General features: G+C 41.7%; 1 non-coding gene and 1 pseudogene across 1 annotated transcript; one reads left to right on the top strand and one right to left on the bottom strand.

Annotated features, from left to right (window-relative positions):
* Positions 1 to 1,284: 1,284 nt before the first annotated feature.
* On the top strand, positions 1,285 to 1,415 carry LOC123323518. Its single transcript, XR_006539452.1, has one exon. It is a non-coding gene; the product is annotated as a small nucleolar RNA SNORA63 (small nucleolar RNA).
* A 500-nt stretch (positions 1,416 to 1,915) lies between these two features.
* LOC110575775 overlaps positions 1,916 to 18,169 on the bottom strand; it is a 39,141-nt pseudogene continuing 22,887 nt past the window's right edge.

Below are 18,169 nucleotides of genomic sequence, written 5' to 3' on the forward strand. Positions count from 1 at the left end.
ATTTCACAAGAGAAGAAAGGTAAAAATGTGATCAGGTATGTAAAAATACTTGCAAAGAAAAACATTATTATAAAAAATAAATAACCTTTTTATAACAAGCAAATATAATGAGTAAGGGGACTTTGTAATGTGGGCCATTTACTTGAGATCAGTCGATCAAAAGGTACTTACTAAGGACCAATTTTTGAGGCTACCCTATAATAATATTATCTGATTTCTCCATGAGGTAATTCTTATACAACCATCAATTCTTTTTTTTTTTTTTTAATTTTTTTTTTAATTTTATTTATTTATTTGAGAGAGAGAGAGAATGAGAGACAGAGAGCATGAGAGGGAGGAGGGTCAGAGGGAGAAGCAGACTCCCTGCCAAGCAGGGAGCCCGATGCGGGACTCGATCCAGGGACTCCAGGATCATGACCGGAGCCGAAGGCAGTCGCTTAACCAACTGAGCCACCCAGGCGCCCTACAACCATCAATTCTGAATCTTGTTTAGTTTGATGAGAGGTAGTATACTCTTCTAGATAATTCCCATGAACTGCAATATGATATTCTAATACTCATTTTGGCAGGTATTCTGACGTATACTACTTAAGAATTTATTATAAGAAAACTCTGGATGAAAGTTTTATAGGGTGCCTGAGTGGCTCGGTTGGTTAAGCAACTGCCTTCGGCTCAGGTCATGATCCTGGAGTCCCAGGATCAAGTCCCGCATCAGGCTACCTGCTCAGCAGGGAGTCTGCTTCTCCCTCTCCCGCTCCCCCCTCTTGTGCTCTTTCTCTCTCTCACTCTCTCTCTCAAGTAAACAAATAAAATCTTAAAAAAAAGAAAAAAGAAAGTTTTATAATTATTCCAGTATCTTACATAATTTATATTATCGATGTATAAACTTTGCCTGTTTTCTATAGGTTTTTGCTATTTTTTATTTTATTTTATGTTACGTTAATCACCATACATTACATCATTAGTCTTTGATGTGTTTTTTGCTATTTTTCTCATTAGGATTTCACATAATTTTTTTTTAAAACCCTCAAAAGTCAAAAGTTGTTCAGAATTTCATGTTTTCCAACTGATTTTTAATATAGTAATCCATTTGATTATCTTTGTATCATCTAAATCAGTATCAAAGTCTAAATCATCACCACTATCTTCATTTTTTCTGCGACTTCTATGGTTGGAACATAGATTACTTTCAGTATTTTCTGTCTTTTCTGATTGTTTATTAAACGTAATAACAATGTCTTTTTTTTAATATTTTATTTATTTATTTGAAAAAGAGACAGAGGGATGCAGGATCTAGTTACAATGTAGCTATAAAGTGCTGCCTTGTCTTTGCCCCCTGCTCAAAATAAAGCTGTTACCTTTCTAACCCTGTCCGCCATGGTGCTTAGCAGCCAGGGATGCATGGTCTCAGACATGTTTACCAAGTAAAACACTGACTTGAGGGGCGCCTGGGTGGCTCAGTCATTAAGCGTCTGCCTTCAGCTCAGGTCATGATCCCAGGGTCCTGGGATCGAGCCCCGCATCGGGCTCCCTGCTCAGCGGGGAGTCTACTTCTCCCTCTCCCACTCCCCCTGCTCGTGTTCCCTCTCTCGCTGTGTCTCTCTCTGTCAAATAAATAAATAAAAACTTTAAAAAAAAAAAAAAAAAGAGACAGAGATAGTGACAGAGAACACGAGCAGGGAGGAGATGGGGAAGCAGGCTCCCCGCTGAGCAGGGAGCCGGAAGTGTGTCTTGATCCCAGGACCCCGGGATCATGACCTGAGCCAAAGGCAGATGCTTAACCGACTTAGCCACCCATGTGCCCACAATGTCTTCTTTCTTTCTAAGTTTTGCACAAACTTCAAATTCACAGGCACATAGTCTACACACTATGTGATAAGAATCCTTCACTGACTTTTGTCATTTTAACATATTTTTAAGGCTTTGACAATGGTTTCTATTTGTTGTATTTTACACACCATTCAAGACCTTCTTTACGGTGCTGACAAACTCCATCATGAAGTTTTGCATTAATTTTCTTGATCTGAGCACTCTTATCAAACTTGTCATTTTTGAAGCTAACCGTATTACTGGTGCCTCTGAGGCCTGAAACGAGCCACGTTCTCCTTCTAGGAGCTCACTTGAAACCACAGTCACTTCACATTGGACAAGGAAGGCACAGGGAAGACCAAAATGCCAGGAACGACCCCAGGGAGTCCACGCTTCTGTCCTCATGCTAGTATTTTTTTTAAGTTTATTTATTTAAGTAATCTCTACCTCCCACATGGGGCTTGAACTCATGACCCCAAGATCAAGAGTCGCATGCTCTTCTGACTGAGCCAGCCAGGTGCCCCCTAATGTTAGTATCTTTTTTTTTTTTACAATCATGAACATCAAATGGTAATCTGTTGGCTATATTGGGTTAAATAATAAGTTTTTAAAAATCAGTATCACCTGTTACTTTTTATCTTTTTTAATGTAGCTACTAGAAAATTTTAAATTATGTATGTGGCTCACATTGTATTTCTTTTTTTCCCTAGCTTTATTGAGATATAGTTACCGTATAACATTGTGTAAGTTTAAGGTGTACAATGTGATGATTTGATACACGTATATATTGTGAAATGTTTTCCCCAATCAGATTAGTTAACACATCCTTCACCTCACATAATTACAATTTTATTGTTGTTATGGTAAAAACATTAAAGCTCTCCTAGCATAGCAACTTCCAAGTATATAATACAGTATGGTTAACTATAGTCACCATGCTGTACCTTAAATCCCCCAAATTTCATCTTACAACTGAAACTTCTCCCCTTTGACGAACTTCTCCCCTTCGACAAACATCTCCCCATTTTCCCCACCCCTGCCCCTGGCAACCACCTCTACTCTGAGTTCAATGTTTTTAGATTCCACCTATAAGTGAGAGCCTACAGTACTTGTCTTTCTCTGTCTGACTTCTCTCACTTAGCTTAATGGCCCCAAGGTCCATGTGGCAAATGGCAGGATTTCTTTTCTTTTTTATGGCTAAATAATATTCCACTCTGTGTATATGTATATATTTATGTATATATATGTAAACACACACACATATATATCACGTTTTCTTTAACATTCATCTGTCTATGGACACTTAGGTTGTTTCCATGTTTTGGTGCTTGTGACTAACGCTGCAATAAACTTGGGAGTATGCATATCTCTTTTGAGATCCTGGTTTCATTTCTTTTGGATATACACCTAGAAGTGTGATTGTTTGATCACTATGGTAGTTTATTTTTAATTTTTTGAGGAGTCTCCATGTTGTTTTCCACAGTGGCTGCCCCATTTTACACTCCCACCAACAGTGCACGAGGGTTCTCTTTTCCCCACATCCTTGCCAATACTTGTTATCTCTTGTCTTTTGGATAATAGCCATTCTAATAGATGATATCTCATTGTGGTTTTGACTTGCATTTGCCTGATGATGAGTGATGTTGAGCACCCTTTCGTGTACTTGTTGTCCACTTGTATGTCTTCTTTGGAGAAATGTCAATTCAACACCTTTTGCTCATTTTTTAAAAGTTTACTTATTTATTTAAGTCATCTCTACACCCAACGTGGGGCTCGAACTCACAACCCCGGGATCGAGAGTCATATGCTCTTCCTACTAAGTCAGCCAGGTGCCCCCACCTTTTGCTCATTTTTAATCAGATCATTTGTGTTTCACTATTGAGTTATATGTGTTCCTTATATATTTTGGAGATTAACCTCTTATCAAATATATGGTTTACAAATATTTTCTCCCATTCCATAGGTCACCTTTACATTTTGTTGATTTTTTTTCTTTTGCTGTGCAGAAGCTTTTTAGTTTGATGTGGTCCCACTTGATTTTTGCTTTCATTGTTTATGCTTTTGGTGTCACATCCAAAATCTCATTGTCAAGAAGATTTTTCCCTATGCTTTCTTTTAGGAATGTTACACTTTAGGTCTTATGTGTAAATCCTTTAACCATTTCTAGTCAATTTTTGTGAGTGGTATAAGATAGGGGTCCAATTTCACTCTTTCCATCACATCATATTTCTATCAGACAGTGCTGTCCTAGAGAGCGGGGATAAGGACTTAGTCATAGCTGAATCCCCAGCCCTGTGCGGTCCACTACTCAGTACTGAATTGCTAAATGGAGATGAAAACTCCTAAGCTCTCCAGTCAAAGCTGATTCCTTTAATTTTCCTGAATCCTCAAAGCACTTAATATTTTCACTTCCTTGTACCTGACTATGCACAATTTAGAACTTACTTGGCATTATTTCATATTATTAATTATGTCATGTCTATAAGTGTTGTCACTACCTTTGTGCATTCTATTATTCCTATTATGCCTGGCACAATGCTACATATACAGTAGGACCTGATTATGTTTCCGTTAAATTAAAGTAGGTGTTTCTAATCCTCTGCTTGTGGTGAACTTTGCTACCACAGTAACAAAAGCTCAGTCTACATATGACATGAGAGGTGGACCTACTTGAAGACAATCTATTTTTGACATAAGTGTGGCCCCATAATATTAAATTAGCCCATTGAGATATTAATGCATTCAACAAGTATTTGACATCTACTGTGTTCCATGATTAAGCCCTCATTTACAACCACTAACCCAATTACACTTTTTCCCATCTCCGTTAAAAGACAATGAATAAAAACATAATAATCCTGAACTCTCATACCTATTGTTTTTTAGAACCATATATATTTTGCACTTCCTAAAATGTGTTTCTTTCTTTTTTTTTTTTTAGATTTTATTTATTTATCTGACAGAGAGAGAGAGCGAAAGAGGGAACACAAGCAGGGGGAGTGGGAGAGGGAGAAGCAGGCTTCCCACTGAGCAGGGAGCCCAATGCGGAGCTCGATCCCAGGACTCTGGGATCATGACCTGAGCCGAAGGCAGACGCTTAGCGACTGAGCCACCCAGGCGCCCCAAAATGTGTGTGTTTCACTATTACTTTTATCCAGTTACTTTTTGCAAAGATACTCATTTTATGTTACTGTCTTGATTCCCAGTAACAAAGACTGTCTCAAAGGAGAAAAGAAGAAATGGGTTGAAGAGCTGCCGCAGATTCATAAATTTTTCCCACAGCCTTTTTTTTATTTAAATTCAATTAGCCAACATATAGTACATCATTAGTTTCAGATGTAGAGTTCAATAATTCATCAGTTGCGTATAACACCCAGTGCTCGTCACATCCTTTCTTAAGAGCAAGTCAGAGCTTGATGGAGGGATTTAAATGGACTTTATGATCAATAATATGTCTCAAAGTTTCTCCATTTCTTGCTCTCCCTCTAAAAAATGAAAGAGCTACAGTTTGATCTCCCCCTTTGACATACAGTAATTTAAACATCAAAGAGGGATTTTACTAATGGGTTTCACACTTTTGAGGTTAAAAAAAGGTTCCCCATAGCTTTGTTGGCAACAGATAAAAGCACTGATTTAAAATAACCTAGATAGGGCGCCTGGGTGGCTCAGTTGGTTAAGCAACTGCCTTCGGCTCAGGTCATGATCCCGGAGTCCCTGGATCGAGTCCCGCGTCGGGCTCCCTGCTCGGCGGGGAGTCTGCTTCTCCCTGTGACCCTCCCCCTCTCATGCTTTCTGTCTCCCATTCTCTCTCAGATAAATAAATAAAATCTTTAAAAAAAATTAAAAAATAAAATAACGTAGATAAACTGCCTATGGAGTTTATCCGCAAAGTCCAGGTTCATTGTTCAAAATGAGACTTTACTTAAGTCAACGTACTTCTTTAGAGGAATAGCCTAATTCATCTGCTAAGTTGACCAACAAAAAACCCATATTTTGATTTTTAAATTTCCCCCAAAGCCCAGCATGGCTGAAGTCACATCTGCTCCTCCGCGGTCTTCATGCCAAATTGCTCTGTGGAGAGAGCTTGCTCTGTTCTCTTGTATGTCATGTTCAACTGTCATGTGGTGACTGCCTCAAAGCTTTCATCTACTGCCTGGCTTCGGGGTGGAGACACATATTGTTGTCAGCTGCTGATGGCCAACTTGGGAGTCAATAAGTAGAAATCTTGAAATTCTGATTTATCCTTTCTCTATACAATACACACAAAGATGCATATACACATATTAATATATGTACATAATGCATAACACAGGTAGGGGCTCTGAGAGGCCAGCATCAGACAGTTGGAAGTGGGCAACACTAAGAGCCAGAAGCACCACTTTCTCTCCAACTAATGTGTTTGGAGTCAACATCACTCTCACTCAGAGTATTGCAGTTGCCTCCCTAAATGGTGTCTGTGCTTCAACCCTTGCCCTCCTATAGTCTATTCTCCCACAGAGTAAAACCCAAGGTCCCTACATTGACCTACATGACCCTGCATGATCTGCCCCAAAACTCCTTGCTTCTAAAACCTCAATTCTTGGCACTTTCTACTTCCTGATAACTGCCTCTTGCTACGCCTCAAAGATGCCAAATGTAGGCATGCTCATGGTCTTTGCACTAGCTTTCCTTCTGCTTGGAACAGATATATGGTCCTCCACATATCAGTAGGATCCAATTCCTCACTTCAGGTCTCTGGTCAGTTGGCACCTTATTAGTAAGGCTTTCCTGGCCCCAACTGGCCCAGAGAAAATAGCAACACTGCTCAAACACTCCCTATCCACGTTCCCATTTTATTATTTTTTCCAAATCACTTAGCACTATCTATTATTTACATATTCATTTATTCTATTTCCCCCTAGAAGGATATAAGTTGCATGAGGACAGATAGTTTTCTCACTGCTGTATCTCAAAAACCTAGAACACAGAAGGTGCTCAACAAATATTTGCTGAATTAATGAATTTATAAGTGAATCAAGAGATACTGTTTAAAGACTTGATTAAGGGCACCTGGGTGGCTCAGTCATTAAGCGTCTGCCTTCAGCTCGGGTCATGATCCCAGGGTCCTGGGATCGAGCCCCACACCAGGCTCCCTGCTCAGCGGGAAGCCTGCTTCTCCCTCTCCCACTCCCCCTGCTTGTGTTCCCTCTCTCGCTGTGTATCTCTCTGTCAAATAAATAAAATCTTTAAAAAAAAATAAATAAAGACTTGATTAAATACCTGGGATTAACAGTGAAAAAAATAATGAGACTGAACGATAGGCCCTGGATCAAGATTAAAAAAATTTTAATGACTAAGCCATGGTCACAATACCAACACAGATTTATTTGGGAACTCTCAGAGACCAGGCATGTTACCTGGAAATTTCCTCATAGAAATCAATAGAAATAAAATTAAGAGTCAAAAATGAAGGCAGAGGTCATAGGCTGAAAGAAAGAAAATGACGTCACAATCCAGAGGGCTGAGGAGGAGATCTAAGAAATAATTTGGCAAAAGAAACAGTGAGGTGAATGGCGTGAGGTGCTAGGAGTGGGTTGAATTAAGCCAGAGGAGAAAGAATAGGCAACATGTCAAGTGCACATCGGTGGGCCGGGGTTGGATTACAGAAAACCAGAAGAGACAGGAAAACTTAGGCAGACGCAGACCCAAAATGTAAGCAGAATTTGGCATCGGGGCCTCATTTGGGGGAATGCTTTAATAAGTAGAGAACTGGCACTTTGGGAGACCAAAATCAAATTTTGGGTATCTAATGTAAGTGGACAGGTCTGCACAACCAAGCAAGTATCACAAGCCTCCTGTTCCCAAGTGAGAAGCTATCTGTCCTCGGACTAAGCCCAAAGCTCCCATCTGCTGTGCCCAGGCAACAAGACCTGCTCCCCTAGAGGTGACTAATTCTCTTACTTTATAGAGGAAATACAAACTACAGATGAGAATTCCCACATCTTTCTGACATAATTTCCTGACCTCATATCCTCATTGCATGCATAACCACACATCTTCCCTTCCCTCCAATTCGAAAGAAGAAGCCCCTGCACTTTTATCAGAAATCAACCCTTGGGGCTGCCTGGGTGGCTCAGTCAGTTAAGCATCTGCCTTTGGCTCAGGTCCTCATCTCAGGGTTCTGGGATCAAGCTGCACCTCAGACTCCCTGCTCAGCGGGGACTCTGCTTCTCCCTCTCTCCATTCATGCTCTCTGTTTCTCTCAAATAAATAAATAAAATCTTTTTTCTCCTTTCCAAGGCCTTTCTCTTTCACTTGATCCTTTCTGCAATAGACAGAATTCCAAGATGGCCCCCAAGATTCCTGCTTCCCTGGTGTACAAGCCCTATAGAATCCCCATCCCTTGGATGTGAGACCTGTTAATATGGCAAATAGTGATAGGATAGTTACTCCCATAATTATCTTACATTACACAAGACTCCTTTGTAACCGACTGGAGAGAAGTTCTCCTGTTGGCTTTAAGAAATTAGCTGCCATTTTGTGTAAAGACTACATGGCTAAGGTCTGAAAGTAGCCTCTAGGAGCTGAGAGTTAACCCTGGCTGACAGCCAGTAAGAAAACAGGAACCTCCTTCCTATAACTGCTTGGAACTGAATTCTGGAAGCAGATGAGATTACCGCCCCAGGTCAACACCTTTATTTCAGCCTCTTAAGACAAGGAGCAGAGGACCCGACCAACCCATGCCTGGATTCCTGACCCACAGAAACTGTAAGATGATAAATTTGTGCTTTTCTAAACTGCTAAGTCCCTGATAAGTTTGGTATCAACAGAAAACACAGATTTTGGTACCTGCAAGTGGGGTGCTGCTAAAACAAATATGTAAAATGTGGGATCAGCTTTGGAACTGGACCGTGGGAAGAGTCTAGAAGAATGTTGAAAAGCATGATGGAGAAAGCCTAAATCACCCCCAACAGACTGTTGCTAGCAATCTGGACTTCAGGGGTGCTGCTGGTAAGGGCTCAGAAGGAAGTGAGGAAGCTGTTATTGGAAGCTGGAGGAAAGGGGGTTCTGGTTATAAAGTGGCAGAAAATTTAGCTAAGTTGCGACATATGGTTGTGTGGAAAGCAGAACTTGTAAAATGATAAGCTTGGATGTTGAGCTAAGGAGATTTCACCTCAGATTTTCCCCTCTACATACTCCACTGTTTTCTGCCCCTATCACTCCATCAAAACTGCTTTCACTGAGGATAACAGCGACCTTCACGTTTTAGGCTAATCATTTTATTTGACCTCTCATTAGCATTCATTAAAGTTAACCCACTTTCTTCCTTGTGAAACATTGTCCTTTTCTGTTTCTGTGCCCTGACGCTCTCCTGGTGATCCCCCTACCTCACCAACCACTGTTTTGTTTTGTTTTGTTTTTTCTTTTTAATGACTCCATTATTGCTTCAATGCTGGCTGATTTTTGTCCTATGCCCTTTTCTCCAGCTAAACTCTCTAGGTGATTCTTCCATTTTTGTAACTTTAAAACCACACCTCCAAGCACCTGACCAGCTACTGTAGACTATCCCATTGCGTATATCTCCTGTCCGGCCATCGGTACAACCACTATCCTTCCATTTTCACCCACGTCCCCCCTCCATTCTCCACTTAGCAGCCAGAGTGAGTCTTCTCATAAATAAATCTGATGTCACTCCTCAGCTCAAAACTTTTGGAAGGTTTCCAATCATACCTAGGAAAAAATCTCAAAATCTCTAAACCCTGCTATGGTGTGGCTCCTGTCAACCCCTGCACTCAGTCTGCCGTTTCTCTCTTTGCTCCTCCCATGGCAGCCATGCTAGAATTCCCTTGCTTCCTGGAATATTCCAAGCTCCTGCTTCTGGGCTACCCCCTCTGTGAGAAATTATCTTCCACACGACTCTTAACCTCTCTCTCTCCTAATCACATTTAAGCTCTCAGCCAAAATGTTACTACCTCAGTAAAGGCCTTCACTGGGCTCCCAAACCAGATCCTATCTGCCTGATATCACTTTAGTTGGCTCCAAATATATTTTCTCAGTAGCACCTTTTCACGGCTTATAAATCCAGCTGTGGGGACACTTGATGGATGTCTATCTCCACTACTGGGCCATAAACTAGGGAAGGCTGCGACTGTCTCTGTCTCATTCATCACTGTATCTCTGGCGTCTTACAGCACCTGATACATAATAGGTGCTCAGTAAATGTGTATCAAATGAGGCCTTGATAGAGATGTCCAGAAAAGCAAAAGGCTAGATCCTTTGAGCAGTTTTAATAATTCTAGCAAATTCTTTGGAGGATTTCCTACCTTTCCAGTCCCTAAACCCTAGATGAGTTGTTAGCCACAGTTATTTAATTAAAATAGGTCTTGTCCCCATCAAAAAATGACACATACGTGGGGCACCTGGCTGGCTCAGTCAGCAGAGCATGTGACTCTTGGTCCCAGGGTTGTGAGTTCAAGCCCCACATTGGGGGTAGAGATTACTCAAAAATAAAATCCTCGGGGTGCCTGGATGGCTCAGATGGTTATGCATCTGCCTTTGGCTCAGGTCATGATTCCCAGGTCCTGGTATTGAGCCCCATGTCTGGCTCCCAGCTCAGTGGGGAGTCTGCTTCTTCCTCTCCCTCTGCCTCTCCTCCTGCTTGTACTCTCTCCTGTCTCTCTCTCTCTCTCTCTCTCTCTCTCAAATGAATAAATAAAATCTTTAAAAAAATAATAAAATCTTGGGCGCCTGGGTGGCTCAGTTGGTTAGGCGACTGCCTTCGGCTCAGGTCATGATCCTGGAGTCCCGGGATCGAGTCCCGCATCGGGCTCCCTGCTCGGCGGGGAGTCTGCTTCTCCCTCTGACCCTCCTCCCTCTCATGCTCTCTGTCTCTCATTCTCTCTCTCAAATAAATAAATAAAATCTTTAAAAAAAATAAAAATAAAAATAAAATAAAATAAAATAAAATCTTCAGGGGTGCTTGGGTGGCTCAGTCGGTTAAGCATCTGCTTTCAGCTCAGGTCATGATCTCAGGGTCCTGGGATCGAGCCCCACGTCAGGCTCTCTGCTCAGTGGGGAGTCTGCTTCTCCCACTCCCTCTCCCCTCTCTCTGTGCTCTCCCCACCCTCTCAAATAAATATTTAAAAATCTTAAAAAAAAAAAGTGACACATACATGTGATCTTGGGCAGCTCTTTAAGTTGCCCACAGAAGCCAGAAGCCATACGGGCAACTCTCTTCTGGCAATCTAAATCTTAACACATGCGTTTTTACTATCATGCATTTCCCATAATACGTTTAGCATGCATCAATAATAGGCAAAAATGCCCACCCTGAGTTGTACTGAGATAGCATTTATCTATGCCTAAGTCTGTTTGCTCATGTCAAAAATCAGGAAGGAGTAGGAAGGAGCCCATAAAATACCTCAATTTCAACAGGATTTTTGGTTCCAATTTACCTTACTTAGCCCCTTCCTCTAAGGGAACATACATAAATGTGTGTGCATGTATGTGTGTTTAGAAACACATATTCATGTATTTGTATACATACATATGTAAATATATATGTGTGTGTGTACGTGTGTGTGTGTGTGTGTGTGTACCCCAACAACTTACGGCTCCTTTTCTAGTGATGCTGTAGACTATGAGAATAAGAGAAAGGGAATCTCTCCTCTCTAATCCCAGGATAATATTGTAGCTAGCCATCCTCAGATAATGTGTACACACTGGTAAAACCTGAATACACATATCTATAAAACGGGAAAAATACATGTAATTATATCTTTTGTATTTTGTGACCCCCATCATTCCGTTCGACTACGTAGCCATCATAATTTGATTAGTATTCATGAGGCAAAATAGAAATAAAAGGCAAAAGCATGTTTTCTAACAATCACACCAAAGTGAGGTGGTAACCTTTTATATAATGACAATAACGAAATGGTTCCTGGAGATTTTAGTGAATCTGGATTTTTTTCCCCTGCTGCCGCATGATGAGCAAGGCCTGCAGTCAGGCTCTGGAAGGCTACTCCAATAGATAATTAAATACAATCTGTGCCCTGACTGGTACAGAAGGTGAGGAGAGAAGAAGCCACACCTGCTGGCGATGCTCTCAGTTGCTGTGACAACAAGATTTCAGAAACTGGATGAAACAAACACCGAGTCCCCAGTCCAGGGCTACCCACAATCAAAGTCACAGGTAGACAGGAATGGCTCTTGCTCACTTCAGGCTGGGAAACGTCCAGTGAAGTGACCTGCAAACTTCTGCCCTTTGGAAAACTGCAACCTCCTCGTCACCCCTGAAATCAGTGTTGCCACAATCAGAAGGGTCAGTTCTCTGCCCTCTGCCACTCAGCCCGAAGCCTCTCCGGCCCTGGCGAGCTTGTTCCACACCCAACATGGCCCTGTGTTCCTCTCACTGGAGTATAATCGGCCCAAAGGAAGCAACGAGGGTATGCCTATGATTGGGGCACCTGGGTGGCACAGTCGTTTGGACGTCTGTATCTTGGTTTCGGCTCAGGTCCTGATGTCAGGGTCATGGGATCGAGTCCCATGGCGGGCTCCACACTCAGCGGGGAGTCTGCTGGAGATTCTCCCTCCCTCTCCCTCTGCCCCTCCCATTCATGCTCTCTCTCTTTCTCTCTCTAAAATAAATAAAAACAGGGGCGCGTGGGTGGCTCAGTTGGTTAAGCGACTGCCTTCGGCTCAGGTCATGATCCTGGAGTCCCAGGATCGAGTCCCGCATCGGGCTTCCTGCTCGGCAGGGAGTCTGCTTCTCCCTCTGACCCTCCCCTCTCTCATGTGCTCTCTCTCATTCTCTCTCTCTCTCAAAAAAATAAATAAAATCTTTAAAAATAAATAAAATAAATAAAAACATCTTTTTTAAAAGAAAAAGATGAAGGGGCGCCTGGGTGGCCTAGTTGGTGAAGCGTCTGCCTTCAGCTCAGGTCATGATCCCGGTTTCTGGGATCGAGCCCCACATTGGGCTCCCTGCTCCTCAGGGAGCCTGCTTCTCCCTCTCCCTTTGCCTGCCGCTGCCCCTGCTTGTGCGCTGTCAAATAAAATAAAAAAGATTATCAAAATCTAGAAAATAGGGGCGGAGCAAGATGGCGGAGGAGTAGGAGACCTGGATTTCGTTTGGTCTCAGGAATTCAGCTGGGTAGGGATCAAACCATTCTGAACACCTACAAACTCAACAGGAGGTCGAAGAAAAGAAGAGCAACAACTCTCTCATCAGAAAAGCGACCACTTTCTGGAAGGTAGGACGTGCGGAGAAGTGAACCCGAGGCGATATTCGGGAGGATAGACGGCGGGGGAGGGGCCTCCGTTGGCCGCTTCTGGCAAGTGATAGAACCACGGAGCACAAAATCGGAACTTTTAAAAGTCTGCTCCGCTGAGGGACGTCACTCTGGTGGCTAAGCGGGGGGTGGAACCCTCCGGGACAGTGTGGTCTCAGGACCCACGGGGTCACAGAAAGACCGGGGGTGCCTGAGTGTGGCAGAGCTCCCAGGTATCGGAGCAGGGAAGCCGGCTGCAGAGGCGGAGCCCAGGCGCGGGCTCTCAGCTCGGGGTGGCCATAAACCGTGATCCACGTCACAGTCGGGCCACTGCTCCTCCAGCAGGGACCCGACAAGCGGCAGATCCGGGGAGACTCACCTTCCTCCCCCGGGAGGAGCCGCGCGGGAGTGCGCCGCAGGGATCTGCTGGGTTTGGAGACTCCACCCGGGGTCGGGGGCCAGAGATAGAAACGCGCGGTCACAGGCCGGGTGAGCACGGAGTGCGGCTGGAGACCGGGGAGACGGGAGTGACTGACGGCTTTTCTCTGGGGGCTCACTGAGAAGCGGGACCCCGAGTTCTCGGCTCATCCGGGGCGGAGATTGGGAGGCCGCCATTTTCACTCTCCGCCTCCAAAGCTGTACGGTAAAGCTCGCAGGGAACAAAAGCCCCGGAGAGCAAACCCCAGCAGATTACTTAGCTGGGAGGGGGCAAGGGCGGGGCAATTCTGCCTCCAGCAAAGACATTTGGAAACCAAGGCAACAGGCCCCTCCCCAGAAGATCAGCGAGAACAGCCAGCCAAGACCAAGTTTACCCATCAATGAGAACGGCAGAACTCCAGCTCTAGGGGACTACTGCACGTAGAATTCATGGCTTTTTTACCATGATTCTGTAGTCTTTCAAAGTTAATTTTTTTTTTAACTGTCTTTTTTTCTTTTTTTATTCTTTTTGAATTTTTCTTTTTCCCTTTTTCAACCAACATCTTATCAATCCCTTTTTAAAAAAAAAAAAAACATTTTTATTTTTCATTTTTAGAGTCATATTCTATCCCTTCATAGTAGTTACCCATATTTTTGGCTTATATATATAAGTTGTTCTCTCTTTAAAATTTTGAGATAGTTTCTTCTAACAGATCAAAATATACCCTAAATCTCTAGTATATGGTGTTTTCTGTTCCCCTGCCTGATCACATCCTCTCCCTTTTTTTTTCTTTTTTTAAATCCTCTTCTTTCTTTTTTCAAACAACTTCTTATCAATTCCTTTTATAAAATTTTTTATAATTTCCATCTTTATATTCATATTCCATCCCTTCATCATATCAACCCTTATTTTTGTACATATATAAGTTTTTCTTTCTTTAAAATTTTGGGAGGCACTTTCTTCTAAAAGACCAAAATACACCCCAAATCTAGTGTGTGGCACTGATCATATTTGATCACATTCTGGTTTTTTTGTTGTTGTTGTTTTGTTTTGTTTGTTTTTGTTTTTATCTTTATCTTTTTCTTTTTTTTCTTTTTCTTTTTTCTCTCTTTCCCTTTCTTTTCCCACTGCTTCAGGTTTTTTCTGATTTGTTTAGAGTATATTTTCTGGGGACGTTGTTACTCTGCTAGCATTTTGTTCTCTCATTAATCTATTCTCCTCTGCACAAAATGACAAGACGGAAAAAATCACCTCAACAAAAAGAACAAGAGGTAGTACCGACTGCCAGGGACCTACTCAATACGGACATTAGTACAATGTCAGATCTAGAGTTCAGAATCATCACTTTAAAGATACTAGCTGGGCTTGAAAAAAATATGGAAGTTATTAGAGAAACCCTTTCTGGAGAAGTAAAAGAACTAAAATCCAACCAAGTAGAAATCAAAAAGGCTATTAATGAGGTGCAATCAAAAATGGGGGCACTAACTGCTAGAATAAATGAGGCAGAAGAGAGAATCAGTAATATAGAAGATGAAATGATGGAAAATAAAGAAGCTGAGAAAAAGAGAGATAAACAACTACTGGATCACGAGGGCAGAATTCGAGAGATAAGCGATACCATAAGACGAAACAACATTAGAATAATTGGGATCCCAGAAGAAGAAGAAAGAGAGAGAGGGGCAGAAGGTATAATGGAGCAAATTATAGCAGAGAACTTCCCTAATTTGGGGAAGGAAACAGGCATGAAAATCCAGGAAGCACAGAGAACCCCTCTCAAAATCAATAAAAATAGGTCAACACCCCGACATCTAATAGTAAAACTTACGAGTCTCATAGACAAAGAGAAAATCCTGAAAGCAGCTCGGGAGAAGAGATATGTAACCTACAAGGGTAGAAACATTAGATTGGCAACAGACCTATCCACAGAGACCTGGCAGGCCAGAAAGGACTGGCAGGATATATTCAGAGCACTAAACGAGAAAAATATGCAGCCAAGAATACTCTATCCAGCTAGGCTGTCATTGAAAATTGAAGGAGAGATAAAAAGCTTCCAGGACAAACAAAAACTAAAGGAATTTGCAAACACAAAACCAGCCCTACAGGAAATCTTGAAAGGGGTCCTCTAAGCAAAGAGAGAGCCTAAAAGCAACATAGACCAGAAAGGAACACAGACAATATACGGTAACAGTCACCTTACAGGCAATACAATGGCACTAAATTCCTATCTTTCAATAGTTACCCTGAATGTAAATGGGCTCAATGCCCCAATCAAAAGACACAGGCTATCAGACTGGATTAAAAAACAAGACCCATCGATATGCTGTCTGCAAGAGACTCATTTTCGACCCAAAGACAGCCCCAGATTGAAAGTGAGGGGGTGGAAAACCATTTACCATGCTAATGGACACCAAAAGAAAGCTGGGGTGGCAATCCTTATATCAGACAAATTAGATTTTAAACCAAAGACTGTAATAAGAGATGAGGAAGGACACTATATCATACTTAAAGGATCTATCCAACAAGAAGATCTAACAATTGTAAATATCTATGCCCCTAACATGGGAGCAGCCAATTATATAAGCCAATTAATAACAAAAGCAAAGAAACACATCGACAACAATACAATAATAGTGGGGGACTTTAACACCCCCCTCACTGAAATGGACAGATCGTCTAAGCAAAAGATCAACAAGGAAATAAAGACTTTAAATGACACACTGGACCAAATGGACTTTACAGACATATTCAGAACATTCCACCCCAAAGCAACGGAATACACATTCTTCTCTAGTGCCCATGGAACATTCTCCAGAATAGATCACATCCTAGGTCATAAATCAGGTCTCAACCGGTACCAAAAGATTGGAATCATTCCCTGCCTATTTTCAGACCACAATGCTTTGAAACTAGAGCTCAATCACAAGACAAAAGTCAGAAAGAACTCAAATACATGGAGGCTAAAGAGCATCCTACTGAAGAACGAATGGGTCAACCAGGAAATTAAAGAAGAATTAAAAAAATACATGGAAACCAATGAAAATGAAAACACAACTATTCAAAATCTTTGGGATGCAGCAAAGGCAGTCCTAAGAGGAAAGTATATAGCAATACAAGCCTTTCTCAAGAAGCAAGAAAGGTCTCAAGTATACAACCTAACCCTATACCTAAAGGAGCTGGAGAAAGAACAGCAAATAAAGCCTAAGCCCAGCAGGAGAAGAGAAATAATCAAGATCAGAGCAGAAATCAATGAAATAGAAACTAAAAGAACAGTAGAACAGATCAACGAAACTAGGAGCTGGTTCTTTGAAAGAATTAACAAGATTGATAAACCCCTGGCCAGACTTATCAAAAAGAGAAGAGAAATGACCCACATCAACAAAATCATGAATGAAAGAGGAGAGATCACAACCAACACCAAAGAAATACAAACAATTATAAGAACATATTATGAGCAACTCTATGCCAGCAAATTAAATAACCTCGAAGAAATGGATGCATTTCTAGAGATGTACCAACTACCAAAACTGAACCAGGATGAAATAGAAAACCTGAACAGACCTATAACCACTAAGGAAATTGAAGCAGTCATCAAAAATCTCCCAAAAAACAAAAGCCCAGGGCCAGATGGCTTCCCAGGGGAATTCTACCAAACATTTCAAGAAGAATTAATACCTATTCTTCTGAAACTGTTCCAAAAAATAGAAATGGAAGGAAAACTTCCAAACTCATTTTATGAGGCCAGCATTACCTTGATCCCAAAACCAGACAAAGACCCCATCAAAAAGGAGAATTACAGACCAATATCCCTGATGAACATGGATGCAAAAATTCTCACCAAAATACTAGCCAATAGGATCCAACAGTACATTAAAAGGATTATTCACCATGACCAAGTGGGATTTATCCCTGGGCTGCAAGGTTGGTTCAACATCCGCAAATCAATCAATGTGATACAATACATTAACAAAAGAAAGAACAAGAATCATATGATCCTCTCAATAGATGCAGAAAAAGCATTTGACAAAGTACAGCATCCTTTCTTGATCAAAACTCTTCAGAGTATAGGGATAGAGGGTACATACCTCAATATCATAAAAGCCATCTATGAAAAACCTACAGCGAATATCATTCTCAATGGGGAAAAACTGAGAGCTTTCCCCCTAAGGTCAGGAACGCGGCAGGGATGTCCACTATCACCACTGCTATTCAACATAGTATTGGAAGTCCTAGCCACAGCAGTCAGACAACAAAAAGAAATCAAAGGCATCCAAATTGGCAAGGAAGAAGTCAAACTCTCACTCTTTGCAGATGATATGATACTTTATGTGGAAAACCCAAAAGACTCCACCCCAAAACTGCTAGAACTCATACAGGAATTCAGTAAAGTGGCAGGATATAAAATCAATGCACAGAAGTCAGTGGCATTCCTATACACCAACAACAAGACAGAAGAAAGGGAAATTAAGGAGTCGATCCCATTTACAATTGCACCCAAAACCATAAGATACCTAGGAATAAATCTAACCAAAGAGACAAAGGATCTGTACTCAGAAAACTATAAAATACTCATGAAAGAAATTGAGGAAGACACAAAGAAATGGAAAAACGTTCCATGCTCATGGATTGGAAGAACAAATATTGTGAAGATGTCAATGCTACCTAGAGCAATCTACACATTCAATGCAATCCC

Source organism: Neomonachus schauinslandi, chromosome X (genome assembly GCF_002201575.2).
Source record: "Neomonachus schauinslandi chromosome X, ASM220157v2, whole genome shotgun sequence".
Taxonomy (NCBI): Eukaryota; Metazoa; Chordata; class Mammalia; order Carnivora; family Phocidae; genus Neomonachus; species Neomonachus schauinslandi.